At 43.7% G+C, this 16825-nt stretch overlaps 1 long non-coding RNA gene across 1 annotated transcript in view; it reads right to left on the bottom strand.

Annotated features, from left to right (window-relative positions):
• Window positions 1-12387, bottom strand: part of LOC115512196 — a 35097-nt gene extending 22710 nt beyond the window's left edge. The window contains exon 1 of the long non-coding RNA XR_004344118.1: window positions 12129-12387. This is a non-coding gene — a long non-coding RNA (uncharacterized LOC115512196). The remainder of the gene's footprint in view (window positions 1-12128) is intronic.
• Between the last annotated feature and the right edge of the window lie 4438 nt (window positions 12388-16825).

Genomic DNA, 16825 nt, shown 5'->3' with positions numbered 1-16825 from the left:
AATAACGAGATTAATTTAAAGTCAGAGCACTAGGATTTATTCGAGAGATTTCTGCTCACGATAGAAATTAGAAGTAGGAGTAATTGTTTGCATTTTCTTTTGCCCTAGAAGCAGAAGAGGCAGATAAGCCTTTTTCCTGGGTGTCGGGCCAGGGCCACCCCATAGTGCATCCTCGGAGGCTCAATCATCACTGTTAATCAATTATTGCAGCCAAGCTGAAGGGACAAAGGAGAGGTGCCTACAGTATGGAACCTCCTTGTGGCCCAGACTTGAGTTTTGGAACTCAGCTGACCTCACTGGGTGATCCTGGGCAGGCCCACCTCTTCCCTGGGCTTCTGCTTCTTCAGCTGTAGCACGGGGATGATAGCGATGAGTCAACAGGATGTGTATAGTTGGCAATGCTTAGTGATTCAGGCCCTAAACCCTTGGCCAGCAAACATCACTTTGGAGGAGACTTGACCTACTACTGAGAGTGGGGGGCAGGGTTGGGATCATTCCACTGGCTTCCCCCCATCCCCTACCCCTTTGGAAAGCAGAGAGCTGGATGCACCTTTAACAACTTGCATAAAGAGCACTGGACCTTAGGGACCAGAACCCTAAACCCTTGTCCCCAAGGACTGAAATTCAGAACACTCTCCCAGAAAGTTACCAACAGGGTAGAAAGGAGTGTGGCCCAGGTAGGTGGCTGGTGGGCCTTGCCTGAAGCCTTGAGTTAGTGAAGAGCATAGGGTCCACGTGTCCCTTGGTCTCTGAGGGGGCTGTCCTGCATGCTAAGTGTCTTCACCCAGCCCTCCTGAGGGCAGAGTTGGACCTTAGAGGAAGGAGCTCAGAGGAATAGCCTGAGAGAGGGCCCTGTCTAGCTTGGGGTGAAGTACCTTTGACTGAGTTTCAGCAGGAGGACGTGGGAGCAGGCAGGACTGGCGGGAAGCCCCTCCCCCCACTAGTGAGCACCCAGAGATTCCTGGAGGAGGTGTTGGGGGGGCTCTGGTAGGAGTGGTGCTTTGGTGGAGGGAGGGGTAGGGATTGGACTTTCCTGCTGGATAAGGTAATTGGGTCGCCAGCAAGTATGAAGGTCTAAGTACAGAGCCTGACACATAGTAGGTTAAGAAATGTTAGGTGGCTATGAGTAGGTGCTCTGTTATTACTAGGAGATCTTGATGAGCAAAGGAATGACTACTTCAGTGGAGGGAATGAGGGGCATCCTATTGCATTTATTGGATTCTCTCAGCTTTGCAGGGTGTCGGGCCTCCAGTGGCCGTCAGCCGGGGCAGGGATGGAAACAGTCTGTCAAGTTCACTCTATGCTTTTGCCTCTAGTGACTGTCACCTTGGTTCATTGCCCAGAAGCTTGGTCTTGCTCAACTCCTCCAAGTGTGATATTCGTAGTCTTAGAATCTTGGAAGGCACCTAGAAGCCATCTACCAGTGGTTCTCAAACATTTTAGAGCAGTAGAGCCTCTTTTCTTCTTGAATAAAATTTTATAGGACACTGACATATAAAGCAAATAAAGTAGAATTTTGCTAATAAGATACCCATTGAAGTTGAAACGTCTTCTGTCGACCTGTGTTAGCATCAATCAATGAGAACAGCCAAGGTGTTTTGAGAAATCCAAAGCCTCATAACTGGGGCTCCGGAAGCTGGTTTCATTCTTCTCTCGGGTTTAGTTGGCATCCGTAAAATTCAGGTCAAAACGCAAATCGAACCTCAGAAAGGCTCCGTGATATTCAGATGCCTCTGATCTAGCTCACGGTGTTAGTCATGGCCCCGGCAGGAAACAGTTCGCACTCTCAAATTCGGCTGCTTGCAGGGGGGTTAAACTTAATGAAGGCATTTACAAAAGCATAGGCAGTGCTAACTAGCCTGTGCTTGCTAGGATGGTGGGATCCCCCAGGGTTAGTGACCGTGGCATGGTTACCCCAGCAGACCGGCGGGCCAGCTGAGGAAGAAGTTACCAGCAGCTGGGAGAAGAAGACTGGACAGAGGGCTGCCCCAAGAGAGAAGTGACCTTCGGGAGACCCTGCAGGAAAGAGAAGGGGGTAGATACCCAATCTCACTCTCCTTCCTTCTAATCGCCTCCTGTGACTGCAGGGCCCCAAACAGAAGGTAGAGGGCAAAAGAGACTCATGGAATTCCTACAAGCCAGCCTCCCAGGACAGAAGGCGGGATGGAGAAAGATGGAGAGGGAGGTTAGAGGAGACAGCGGACACCATCCGGGACAGCCCTGCTTCCGTTTTTAAAGATTGTAAGAACGAAGGCTCAGGGTGTTTACATGACCTGCCGAGGTCACGGAGTTAGGGGCAACAATAGGAAATCAAGTCCTCCGGTTCCAGTTTAACACTCTTTCCAACCATACTATTTCATCCCACTAGTCCAAGGACGATTCTAGGTTTAGAAATGCTAATGTCATCCACTGGATTTCTGGAACTGGAGTTAAGGGGACAGGCTTAGCCTAGTCTAGTAATTTCCTTTCCTGGGGTCAACTGTGATCCACTGTTGCTGTGTAGTTCTGTGCACGTCTGAAGACAAACCACAAGTATCTAGGGAGATAGCATGGCACGGAGCTCTTTGGAACTTCTGCCCCACGCTCTCAGGTCAGTCACTTTCTCAGAAAGGGCAGGAAGAACGTCAGCCCGATGACATAAGGGAACACACGGAACGTGGGTACTAATGCCGGCCCAGAAATATCCAAGGGGACTCGTGTCTATGGAAGCTGAACAGCTGCACCGAGCTCTTGGATCCCTGGTGACATCTGTGCTATATTCAGCATGCCCCCCAAAGGTTCTACCCTTGGCCTGCTTCTCATAGAACGTTTGGCTTTAGAAGAATCTCTTCTAAAAAAATGTTCTCAGCAACATGGCAGACAGCAACTATTGCCTAGTACCCTTCCCTATGGTGTGGGGCAATCAGTGGTGTGGATCCCTTGACCTTGAACTCCAAGTCATTCGCGGTTTGAAGTAGGTTATGTGTGGTTGGGGTCTTATAATTCCTTTGACTTAGCTGGACACTGGACAAACAAGCTTTGTGGTGAGGTGAACGCTGTTTACTTATTGATGGTTTAGGGCATAGTAGTCAACTCACAAAGAAACCACAGGAGCCAGAATCTTTGTGAACCCTAAGCGTCTTGGGTATTCCCTCACCGTGGGTAGCCACTATGTGGCGGTTACTCCCAGCCAACTCCACCCAACGTTTCCTGGATGCATTCCCATCTCGAGTGCCAAATGCACTCCTTCTCCTTGGTTGATGCTGCTCCCCATGTTGTGAGTTGCCTACAGTTTACTGATAAGCAATTTACTCAGGCATGGTTGATTGAGGCATAGATATAAACTGCATTTTTCTTTCATGGAATGTTCAGGCACTTGGGGAACTTTGGAATTCCAGGCAACTGAGGGGGACATTCTGACCTTCTTTCTTTTCATCTCTTCTGGGAAAGTAGCTTAGCTTCCTTTCTATAGTTTTTCAGATTATACAGCACCAATTTATGACTTGCCTGTGCAGTTAACTCCATTTATCTGCAGCTGTACATGGTTTTAATAAAATGGTGCCATCCAGGGGCCTTGCTTTAACTTAGGAGCCTATGTAACTTCCCTCATTGTCTAGGGTTATAATGCAGTAAGCCATTTAAATTTAAATGGACTTGACCACCAGACTATTCTCTGTAGAGAACAATTTGGCACTGTGTAAGTAGGTCTCTGTGGGATATAATCCGAGAGAGTTCTGAAAGATCTCCTTACACAAGGCATTCCCATAAACTATTCCACAGGGTGAAGCTCCAAGGACAGCATCGGTCTGGTGCCGCGATCCTATCCACCGTGTAGCCTGTAATAAAGTCAAACAGAGCGATGGCAAAATAAAAGGGCGGGCACTCTGTCACGGTCACAGCTGGAATATCAGCACAATCAGGGTCTCCTGCGTATTGCCGTGGCTGAGAGATGCTATTTGACCTTGCACATATGCCAGGGAAGGAAAAGGGTGACTAAATTTGGGTCCCTGCTGTAAAGTACACGTGCATTCCCTCACTTGATTTAAAAACAAACCGCTAACACAATTAACACGGGGTTCTTCTTGCCGATTCATTAGTTGCTCTTCATTGCTATCTAGGACACTTAAAATCTTCTGTGATTCTGACGGATGAATGTAAACGAGCCACTCTATACTATAATTACATCTATATTTTAAATCTTTTATTTATTTTCTCCTGCTAATACTCCTGAGTCAGGCATACACTTTCCTTCTCATCTTTTCCAGATGAGCAAATGTTACATGGCACATTGTTACCAGAGGTCTGGCCTGTCTATTCAGCCAAGTTGTAATTTTATCAGTAGGATTAAGATTTAGGAGATGTTTAATTGGCATATATCAATATAGTTCAGTAATATTTTTTCTTAAAAGGGAAGATTTCCTGGCTAGTAAGTGGCTTCTCTAGCCCAGCTGACTTAGAAAAACTTAAAAAAAAAAAAAAAAAAAAAAGACTAGGGGTGCCTGGTGCCTCAGTCGGTTAAGAGACCGACTCCCGATTTTGAGCTCATGATCTCACAGGTTCATGGGATTGAACCCCAAGTCCAGCTCTGTGTTCACAGCTTGGAGCCTGCTTGGGATTCTCTCTCTCCCCCTCTCTCTGTCCCTCCTCTGCTCATGCTCTCTCTCAAAATAAATAAACTTAAAAAAAAAATTTTTTTTAGCATTTATTTATTTTTGAGAGACAGAGCAGGAGTGGGGCAGGGTCAGAGAGAGAAGACACAGAATCTGAAGCAGGCTCCAGGCTCTGAGCTGTCAGCACAGAGCCCTACACGAGGCTGGAACTCAGGAACCGTGAGATCATGACCTGAGCTGAAGTTGGACCCTGCACGGACTGAACCAGCCAGATGCCCCAATAAATACACTTTTAAAAAATAAGCCTATTTTATTTTATTTTTTTGAGAGAGAGAGAGCTAGAGGGAGAGCATGTGTATAAGGGGGGGGGGGAGGCAGAAAGAGAGAGGGAGAGAGAGAACCTTAAGCAGGCTCTGTGCCTTACTCAGAGCCCAACTCTGGGGTTGATCTCACCATCCTGGGATTATGACCTGAGTAGAAATCAAGAGTCGATCACCCAACTGACTGAACCACCCAGGCACCCCCCAAATAAGCCTATTTTAGATTCATTCTAGATTTACAGAAACATTATCAAGATGGCACATAGAGTTCCCATATATTCCACCCAAAATTTCCCCTACTATTAACACCTTATGTTGGTAGGATACATTTGTTACAATTGGCAAGCTGATATTGACACATTATGAGCTAAAGTCCATATTTTTTCAGATGTTTAGTTTTTAACTAAAGTTTTTTTATTTTATTTTATTTTATTTTTTTTATTTTGTAGGTCCCATCCAACATATCACATTATATTTAGTTAGGTCTCCTTAGGCGTCTCTTAGCTGTGGCAGGTTTTCCCCGTTTTTGATGACATTGATGGTTCTGAGGAATACTGGTCAGATATTTGTCAAATTGAGATTCTGATCTTGTCCTCACAATTACCCTGGGGTTATAGGTTTGGGGGACCTAACAGATGCAACAGAGGTCAAGTTGCATTCTCATCTCATTTGGGGGATGCAACAGAGGTCAAGTTGCATTCTCATCACATCAAGGATACATATTATTAACACGATTTAGGATTGTTGATGTTGACCTTGACCACCTGGCTGGGGTAGTGCTTATTGGGGGTCTCTTCCATAAAATTGCTCTTTCCCCCCTCACCATGCTGAGTTCTGTGGGAGAAAATCGCTATTCACAGCCCACACTTAAACTGGGAATATAACTCTTACTCCTTATCTCCAAATTTATTTGGAATTCTTCTGCATGGGAGATTTGTCCCTTGTCATTCATTCATTATTTATACCAGTATGGGTTCCTAAATATTTATTTTATATTTTGGGTTATACTCAAAAAGTACTTGTTTATATTGTTGATCAAATTATTTCAGGTTTGGCTCCCACGTCCCTTTGACATACTCCCATCATTTTGTTTGTTTGTTTGTTTGTTTTTAACACACTTTCTTACTCTCTGGCACTACATGATGCTCTAGAATCATGTGTATAACCCTTGCCCTGGCTGCCTTAGTCCTAGAACCAGTCATTTCCCTAAGGAGTCCTGGTTCCTTCTATTGGGGAATAGTAGTAGGAACCAAGAGCTGGGCACTGGGTGTACTCATTGCCGCTGAGGTGTCATTGCTTCTAGGTCCTCTCAGTTGGCAGGCAGAGAAAATAGATGTTTGTTTGCATACTAACCTGTGAATATGCACATTCCTATAAATATTGCTGTATGTGGCCACCTGTGTCCATATTAAGCTAAACATGACTTCATACTGACCTCTCCATCTCTAAGCCATTACCACATCAATCAGTCTGGTCTCCTCTCCCAGCTCACCTTTCTGTGACCTATGCCGTAACTCCAGCAGCAAGAAACCTGGCTCCTGCCACCTGCCATTCACTCACTTACTTGTTCTATTCCTGTGCCCCATGCGCAGTGGTTTCAGAGCTGTTAACCCATATCCCCCTGTAAAGTAAGTTTTTCAATGAAAGCACGGTATTTGTATACAGTTCCTTTTGCCTTAGACCTCATTTCCAAATTTATTTAGGTAAAAGGTCTTTCCCTTTCACCCCCCTTCAGTGAGGTTATTTGATACAGTTATAAACACAGAGTCTTTTGTCATATTTCCTATTCCTTCCTGGAACATGCTGACCACCTAATTAATGTTTAAAACTTGTATATGCTGGGCACCTGGGTGGCTCAGTTGGTTAAGCATCTGACTTCAGCTCAGGTCACGATCTCATATAGTTTGTGAGTTCGAGCCCCCTGTTGAGCTCTGTGCTAACAGCTCAGAGCCTGGAGCCTGCCTCAGATTCTGTGTCTCCCTCTCTCTCCGCCCCTCCCCCTCCTCTCAAAAATAAATGAACATCAAAAAAGTTGAAAACAAAAACCTCGTGTCTGTTAAGATTTAGTCTTTGTGTTGTACGGTTCTATGGATTTTTGGTGAATGCCAAAATATTTTTAGTCAAGATTCATGTATCTACTATTGCAGTGTCATATAGAATAGTTGTACTGCCCCCAAGAAATTCCCTGTACTTTGCCTCTTTAATTCTCCTTACTCCCCTCAAACGCTCAGAAACCATAATTCTGTTTATGATCTTTATAGTTTTGCCTTTTCCAGGATTTCATATAAATGTGATTACATATCCTATTCAGACTGGCATTTTTCACTTAGAACTAAGCATTTAAGATGCATTCATGTCAATGTGGCTTGATAGCTCATTCCTTTTTAGTGCCGTGTAGTATAAATACATTGAAAAGACCAACTGTAGTACATCTACATATTCACTTATTGAAGGATGGCTTGGCTGCCTCCAGTTTTCAGCAATTATAAACAAGGCTGCTTGTAAACATTCCAGTTCAGGTTTTTGTATGGACATAAACTTTCAAGTCAGTTGGGTAAATACATAGAAGCGTCATGGTGGATCCATGGTAAGACTATATTTGGCTTTTAAGAAATTGGCAAAGTGTATTCCAAAGTGGCTTTACCATTTTGCGTTCCCAGCAGCAATGAACGTGAGCTTCTGTTGCTCTACAAACTTCGCCAGAAGTTGCTGTTGCCAGTGTTTTGGATTTTAGCCATTCTAATAGATGTGTAATGCCTTATTATTATTATTATTTTATTATTTGTGTATATAACGGAAGCTCTCTTAACTGGTCTCCACTTTACGCTCTTGACTTCCACTTACAAGACTCTCAAATTAACAGGCTTTCTCTCCTTTTCATTTAAAACATCTGGCTGCCCAGAGTCTGTTCCCTGGTGAGACACTCTTGCTCACCTGTGCACTTAAGGCCCCACCTGTGGAGATTACCTAGCTTGCTCACCTAGAATCAGTTTTGTTTCTGCACCTGTTTATGCCAGACATATTTGTTATTGTAATTACATAATTTGCCGAAATATGTACATTGATAAAATGGGAGGGTGAAATGAAAGCATCATCTTTCTTATGGTGAAAACTTAACGGACTGCTTTGGGAAAGGCTTAAAGGCAAGTGACTAAAAAATGCTGTTGAATTGGGTGTGGGTGAGGCAGCTAATAAGGAAAATGGGGGGAAGATTCCAAACATCTGCACTCAGATTTTCTACCCAGATTTCTTCTGGTGGTTTTGAAGTTACTCAGACTAGAAAACAGAGGATCATCAGAGATTTGGTTTAAAAACAAGAAAGCGGAGAGAAAAATCAAGTCACAGGCCCTAAACCCAAAGAAAAGGACTTTGACCTGAATCACAGGATTTGTAGCACCGGTTTTGCACTAAGTGATGAATGGCTTGTTTGTTGCAGAAAACGAGATGGCATCCAAGTTTTGTGTGTTACTCATGTGGAGGAACTATCTACGAATCAGATTCCTGCTCAGAAATTATCTTTTATTTATTTCTTAAATGTTTATTTTTGAGAGAGACAGAGCACGAGTAGGGGAGGTGCAGAGAGAAACAGAGACACAGAATCCGATTCAAGCTCCAGGCTGTCAGCACAGAGCCGGGGCTCAAACTCACGAACTGCAAGATCGTGACCTGGGCTGAAGTCGGACACTCAACCAACTGAGCCCCACAGGCGCCCCAGAAATTATATTTTAAAAGTTAAGATATGTACATATCTTAGAGAATTATTTCCACTTAAATTCTCCAAGCAACTACTAGTCTCCATTGTGTTGGAAAATAGGATTTTTATACTAAATGGATTTTTTAAATCTGTAAGAGGGGTTCTGGGGTGGGCATGGGAATATAATGTAAAATTTAAGATGTCAGCACTTAAAGACCAGAGCTACAGATGAAATCTGCCCAACTGAAAACTCTAATGTGTCTAGAGACCTAGAGGCATTTTTCTCATTACTTATAGGCATGACTCTATAATAGAAATTAATGTTGTCTTTGTCATCATAAGCTTGCCTTGCTCGAATAGTGAGTTTGCCTCCTGAGCCTGAATGCAGCCTGACAGAGAGGGTTTTCCAGCTTTGGGCTCCTTGAATCTGATTCTTGGCTTTCCAGATCCCAGGATCACATTGGTACATCAGCTAGTGGTCGTTTGACTAGAAGTCTGCCAGAATTGACGTAATAATCTAACTTGAGTTCTGTCATGTTTGTTTGATTTTTTCAAATCTTTCTGTATGTTCAAAAATTTCTAAAAGGGGGATTTTGATTTTAGTAACCAGAAAATAAGTTTTTTAAGCAATAAATAACCTCTACAGACTTGGAAGCGCTCTGCTGTTTGCAAAGTGCTTTTAGAACCGCCATCTCCGGTGACGGCCACAACTACCTGTCCGCTCCGGGTACTTTCTCTCTCTGTCCGCCTTCTAATACTTTGGTCTCCAGCTTACGGTCTTTTTCTTAGTGACCCTCTTACTCGACTATAGACCCGAACAGTTAAAACCAGAAATACAGAAGACTGCTTACATCGTGCTCTGAGACCCATTGCATTTATTCTTTACTACGCTTTGAGTCACTGAAGGTGGTTTGCAACAACCCAGAAGAACATACCGAACAGCCGACCAGAAAAGCCCGGACAGCCACGGAATGCCTAGAAGACCACACCCCACACGTCACCTTCTCTGACCTTGATCACGGGCTGCATGCACTGACCCCCACCGTTGATCATGTGCTCCCTGCCTCCTCTCCTGCACGAACCTGCCTGAACCTTTCTGTAAAACTCTGGGTGTCTATCTTGCGGAATCAGAGGTGGGTTATTAAGGCTTGGGCCTGCCACCTCCCTCGCTGCCGGCACCTGGAATACATTTCTCCCTTTCTCTTGTCCAAACCCTCCTCTCTTGAGTTTTTGGCTTCTCTTGCGAGGAGTTTACCAGAGTTTGTTTGGCCACAGTGTTGGCAGACAGAGTCAGGAGCTGTGCTTTTGATCAGTCCGGCCCGCTGGGGTTCCCTCGGATGGAGCTCACCTGTTCTTTTCCTGAGTCAGCGGTGGTGATAGATGGTTGGGTAACATTTTTTTCCGTGTGTCCTGCTCCATGGTTCTCTGACCTTCTCAAACCCAGACACCTTCACCTCTGCTCCAGTTCTATCAGTCTCTTCTGCCGTGGACTCTTAATCAGTTACGGGTCGAAAGCTCTTTTGGAATTTAGATGAGAGTTGTGAATGGTCTCTCAGGGAAATATGCTCTTTTGGAGAGCACATGATATTTTGCATTCAGGGTCAAGGGGTTCTGGGAACCCGTGGAGCCCATCCATTCGCTCCTGCCCTAGCCTGGAATTTCTCTAACTCTGAGATCTCATTGGTTGATCGATCACTCTGAAGCCACGACTTATGGTTACAAGCCTCCCTTACTAGCTTACTACACATTTACGCATGGTCTTCGACTTCATCACGATTTCCAGGCTCTTGTTTCTGCCTTTGCTATCCGTGTATCGGAACACACCGGTCTTAATTTCCTTCCCCAAGTAGTTTAGACACACCTTAAAGGGTGTTGTGCACGTCCAATTCCGATGTGTGGGGTGTTGGTGGTGTGGGTTTCCCCCACACCAACAAGAGATTCTCGGATACCAGCCGGGTGTCCAACAATTCACCTCAATTCTGACGCTATCCAGACAGATCGTCAGATCCCACAGGTGAAGGGTTCAGCCCTACCAGACTGCCTTTCCTTCACATGCCAATTGCAAGCCTGGGTTATCACCTGTGGATCTGAGCAATGGGTTACAGAGTGGAGATTCCCATGAATGCCCTTTGGGTTCGATTAACTTGCTAGAGTAGCTCGCAGAACTCAGGAAACCTGTTTACTCACTGGATTACTAGTCTGTATTACAAGATATTTAAAAACTATGAATCAACAGCCAGATCAAGAGATACGGAGGGTGAGGTCCTGAGGAAAGGAGCTTCTGCTCTGGGTCTTGGAAGCTCTGGTTCCCCAAACAGGAAGCTCTCAGACACCCCTCATTTTGGGTTTTTATAAAGGCTTTATTACATAGGCACAATGGATTAACTCATCGGGTATTGATGATGGATTCAACCTCCAACCTCTCTCCTCATCAGGAAATCAGAGGGTGGGACTGAAAGTTCCAATTCTGTATCCAGGGTTGGTTGTTTTTTAATTAATTGATTATTTTAAGTGCGTTCTGTGCCCAGCGTGGAGCTTGAACTCATGACCCCGAGATCAAGATTGCACACTCCACTAACTGAGCCAGCCAGGTGCCCCTGGGGTTGATTCTTCCACCAGCCCTCCTGCTTAAAAGGTTTCCAAAAGTCACCTCATTAACATAAACCCAGTTGTAGTGGAAAGGCACGTGTTACCAGTAACACGATACACATTTCACCTTTAAGGCTCTGGAGCTTCTCAGGAACTGAGGAAAAGAGACCGAGATTGTAAGGAAAGATGTTCCCATTACTCTTCTTGCTCAAGATAGTCCAAGGATGTTGGGATCTGTGAGCCAGGAATCATGACAAAGACCAAATATATATGAGAAATATACTTTGGTCATCTGAGTGATCAAATATGGATTTCTTGTAATCCAAAATAGCACACCACTGTCCCACATTTCACCTCCTTTTGCCCTCCTTCTTTTTATTCAACGATTAGGAAAAGTCTAATCCTTGACCTAAACCACTGTTCCCATTCTCTGTTATGCCCGCACTTCCTCGTCCTGCTAGGGAGAATCAGACAACTGAGAACATTTTGCCACCACAAAGGTATCATCTCCAATCTCATCCACATTCTTAAAATAACCAGCCATGCGCCCATGAACCCCTAGTCTGGGTTTTCTCTTCTTTTCTACCACAACTATTTCATGGTTTTGTTTGTTTGTTTGTTTGAGAGAGAGAGAGAGTGTGCGAGTCGGGGAGGGGCAGAGAGAGAGGGACACACAGAATCCGAAGCAGGCTCCAGGCTCCGAGCTGTCAGCACAGAGCCCAGAGTGGGGCTCAAACCCATGAACCGTGAGATCGTGACCTGAGCCGAAGTTAGACGCTTGACTGACCGAGCCACCCAGGGCTCCAAAAGTATTCCCCCTACCAAAAGTATTTCAAAATGTCTTCACTCTGAAGGCCTCACACGCCCTCCAGACCCTCAGGCACAGCCTTAGCTCTCTACAGACACCACGTGCTTCTCACTGCATCCACAGCTTACCTCCAGAAGCCTTCCATTTCTTTCCATTATCCAAGGCATTGAGGACGATGAAGATCTGAAAACAGTGATTTTCAAAGTCCGGGGAACCAACAGCATCAGCATCTCCTGGAACCTTGTAGCCTAATGCTCATGCCCCACCCCAGATGCATTAAATCAGAAACCCTGGGGGTTGGCCCCAGGGCTCTGGGTTTCAAGAAGCCCTCCAGGTGATGCAGGTGCACGCTAAATTACTGCGACAATGATTGTCTTAAGATGCAGCTTCTGCTGACTTCTTCGGCCTTCCGTTTTGTCAACCTTGGCAGCTCCATTTTGTTGTACCTTTGTGGTGTTAATCATTGCCTAATCTGACCAAGCTTTCTCTTCGTTCAGGGATTTGCAAAAGCTGCCACCTCAGTTTGGAAGAGCCTGCTGCTCTATAGTCTCCATTACCCCTTGTCTCTCAACATTAGGAACTTTAGGGACTTCCCACATCTTAGAGCTAATCTAGATGTGTGTGTCTTTTCCTTACTGTTTTGCAATAAAGGAAAGCTAAGTTACAACCCAGTCCGCATCTCAAGTGTCATTCTGTGGAATTCTTGCGTATTTCTTTGGCTCTTGTTACAAGGATGGGTCGTCAGCTGGGTGGGACACGGGAGAGCTTCGAGTCAGTGGCAGGGAAGGCAAGGCAAGCTTTGTGTTCAGGTGACGTGGTAGCCCCTGTGTTTCCAGCTTAGGATTTCACAAAGTAGCTGTCACAAATGCATTGGGCCTTCCTGGGCTCGATGGCCGGCTTGTGTCATTCAAATCAATTCTAGGAGGAAGAGGTCTGAAGGAAGAAATTAATTTGAGAAAAATGACTCACCTCTTTTGGGTAAAATTGCCCCTATTTTGAAGCCAAGCAATCAGCTAGAGCTAAGAAAATTACTTCCATGTGAGTACTTCACTTTGGAATAATGTGTTTTCTTCTGTAGGGAATGCGTTTCACCTGGTTGCACTGGAAAACCAGGTTCATCCATTTTCAATGGTCATTCATCAGGAATTTTTAACTTGATTAATTTCCTTATGGTTTCTACCCAATAAGCTAGCCCATTTTTGTTGTTGTTATTGTTGTTTGTCTCGAACATATTTTGGTTCCCTGTAAATAGGAGACATACCTATGTTAGAACCTGATGGAATTCTTTAGTATTTTCTGTGCAATTTTGAAGGCTGGTGGTGAAGTTGTCTGAGACCTGGATACAAAATGAACACACATGCATCATATAGCCACTACAACTCATCAATTTGAGTTGAACTCACGATTTTCCAGTTGTTCCAAGCTACAATCACATGATCTTTCCACTCTGGTATTATCCTATAAGGATATTTCAGAATTTTCACAATAATGTTATCTATAAACTATAGACATAGAAGAAGAACCCACGGGGTTTCATATTTCGAAGCTTCCTGAATACTTAGTATGTAGCCTTTTCCAATTCTTCTGAAAAATGTTGCTTTTGTATCAAGATATGCTCCTGGATTTCTTTAAGCATAATCTCATAATTTCCTTTTGTTTAAGATTAAAGCTTACTTGAGTAAATCAAGTTCAAATACAAGTTTCTACTTGTACTGTTAACGTTGTAATTGCATGTTCAGATGTTCTCATCCTACTTTTTGTCTGCTTAATCTATCAGTTATTGAGAAGTTTCTTAAATTTTCCTCTCAGTGAGTCCTTAAAAATTTTTTTAGATGTTTGTTTTTTCTTGAGAGAGAGAGAGAGAGAGAGAGACAGAGAGAGAGAAAGAGAGAGAGAGAGAGAGAATGAGCGGGGGAGGGGCAGAGCAAGAGAGGGACACAGAATCTGAAGCAGGCTCCAGGCTCTGAGCTGTCAGCACAGAGCCCGACTCAGGGCTCGAACTCACAGACCGTGAGATCATCACCTAAGCCCAAATCAGATGCTTAACCAACTAAACCACCCAGGTGCCCCACTCAGTGATTCTTTTATGTTTGCTTTACGTATATTAAGGCAATGGTATTCAAGGACACACAGGTGCAGAATTTTGAGAACATTGGAGTTACTGTTAGGTGTTAACCAGTTTATCCTTACTAATTTAGTTGGATACAAAGGATATTTAACTTTATATTGATGTAGTTGTATTAGTTTTGTTTTGGTGTTGCAACAAATCACTATAAATTTAGTGGCTTAAAACAACATAACTTATTATCTGACAAATCTGACCTGGGTATCTAGAGGCTACGATTGAAGTGTTGACAGGGCTGTATCCCTTTTTGGAGGCCCCAGCAGTGGATCTATTTTCTTGCCCTTTTGGGCTCCTGAAGGCCACTTACGTTCTTCAGCTCACGTCTCCCTTCTTCCGCCTTTGAAACTAGCAATGTTACATTTCTTTGTGCAGGTATGTTCAGAGTCACATGTTTCTCTGACAGTCCCTCTTCCACTTTTCAGGTCCCCTGTGATTACACTGTGCCCACTTGAATAATCCAGGATAATCTCCCTATTTAAGGGGTGGGAGATTAGCAACCTTAATTCCATTTGCAACCTAATTTGCGTTTGCCATGCAACCTAACATATTCACAGGTCCTGGCGATTAGGACATGGCTATTTTCGGGGGGCCATCATTCCTTTCCAAAACAGTTGTGACGGTTTCTTTTTAGTATGTGTATAGTAAATATCTTCAGTTGTAATCATCGTGAGTCCTCATGTTGTAGGTGTGTCTCTTGAAAAAAGCATATAACTGGATTGAGTCCCTCCTCCTCTGCTTAAATAACAGATTTATTGTCTCACAGCTGTGGACCCTGAAAGTCCAAGATCAAGGCAGGATTGTTCCTTCTAGTGGCTGTGAGAGAATCTTTTCCATGCTTCTCACCAGCTTCTGGTGGCTTTCTGCCAAGCTTTGGTGTTCCTTGGTTTGCAAGGGCATCATCCTGGTCTCTGCCTTTACCTTCACATGGTCTTCTCCCTGCGTGCCTGTCACTGTGTCCAAATTTCCCCCTCTTACGAGGACATCGGTCATTTTGAGTTAGGGTGTGCTGTAATGACCTCATTTTAATCTAACAAATTCCATCTGCAATGACTCTGTCCAAATAAGGTCACATTCTGAGGTGCTGAGGGTTAGGGACTCCAACATATGAAATTTGGGGAGACACAATTCACTCCGTAACAGCTCACTTTCTTATTTTTGCACACTTGAAGTCAGTCCTTATGTTAGCTTTATTTATTTGCTTTCTCAGTATCGTGTTCTCCTTTACTTCTTAAAGCTTACTCTCTACTTCTGCCTTCAATTTTCTTCTTCCTCAACTACACCCAGTCTTGACTTGTTTGAAAGTGTCTTTATTATGTCCTCACTCTTGGACGGCCTTTTAGCTGGGTCTAGAATCCCAGGTTGACAGTTTCGTGTAGTAATTTGAAGATATCATTTCAGTGTCTCATAGTTTCTTTCGTTCCCATTGGGAAGTCTCCATCTCATTGGGTTCCCATTGGGAAGTAATCCATCTCAGTGTGGTTTCTTTGTAGATGATGTTTCTTTTTTTCTTGCCGGGGGCTTTAAAGATCCCTCTGTTGTTTGCTGCAGGTTTACTACACTGGGTCCACGTGTGGATTTTTTATTACTCTGCCTGGGATCCACTGTCCTGAGTCTGTAGCATCATGCCTTTCGTCATTTCCTGAGAAATGTCAGCCTTTACATCCAAGAATATTGCTTTTTCCCATTTTCTCTATTCTATCTCAAGGTTTCTTCCCCCCTCCCTACACATGTAAATTTTATGAAAGTACCAAATACATGCAAAATGCATGTGTCGTAAGTGTTCAGTTTGATGAGTATTCACTAGTTGAACACCTGTTTCACCAGCACCTTGATCAAGAAACAGAACAGTCCCAGGATTTCAAGTGCCCCCTCAGGCTCCTTTCAGTCACTGTGTACCTCTGTGATCAAGAATAAACCCTATCTTCACATCTATCTGTGTAGATTAGTTTTTCTCAGTTTTGACCTTTAGAAAAATGGAACTATATGATATATACACTTCTGTTTCTCTTTCACTCAATGATGTTTACGAAATTCATCTATATTGTTGTATGGAGTTGCCACTTTTTGTTTAAATATATCTATAGATATAGATATAGATATAGATATAGATATAGATATAGATACAGAGAGAGCAAGTGGGGAAGAGGGGCAGAGGGAGAGAGAGAGAGAATCAATCTTAAGCAGGCTCCACACTCAGTGCTGAGCCTGATTTGGGCTTAGATCCCATGACCCTGGGATCACGACCTGAGCCAAAATCAAGAGGCAGACGCTTAACCGACTGAGCCACCGAGGCCCCCTGAGGTTGTCATTTTATACATTCTTGTCACAGGATGGTACTCCATTGTGTGAGTTCCATTTAGAATTTTTATTAGAAACATGTTGGACCATCTTTCCTGTCCTTCATGTCTTTTAACCTCTCTCTTCCATTTTCCATCTTTTTAATTCTTTGTGTTTCATGCTATGTAAATTTCTCAGGTTTCTCTTCCTGTTCTCTAAGTCTCTACTCAGCCACATTGAATTTGCTGCTTAGCCCTTCAACTGAATTTTGTATTTCAATGACAGTCTTTTTCCTAACTTTAAAAGCTCTATTTGGCCCTTTTAAAAATATGCCCATTCTTTTTTTTTTTTTTCAGAGTGTTTATGTGTTTAATTTTTCTTCTGTGTTTTATTCATCTTAGCATACTTATTTAAATTCAGGCG

Source organism: Lynx canadensis, chromosome A1 (assembly GCF_007474595.2).
Source record: "Lynx canadensis isolate LIC74 chromosome A1, mLynCan4.pri.v2, whole genome shotgun sequence".
In the NCBI taxonomy this organism is placed as follows: Eukaryota; Metazoa; Chordata; class Mammalia; order Carnivora; family Felidae; genus Lynx; species Lynx canadensis.
The sequence above is the reverse complement of the archived record's forward strand: the minus strand, read 5'-3'. Positions and strand labels throughout refer to the sequence as shown.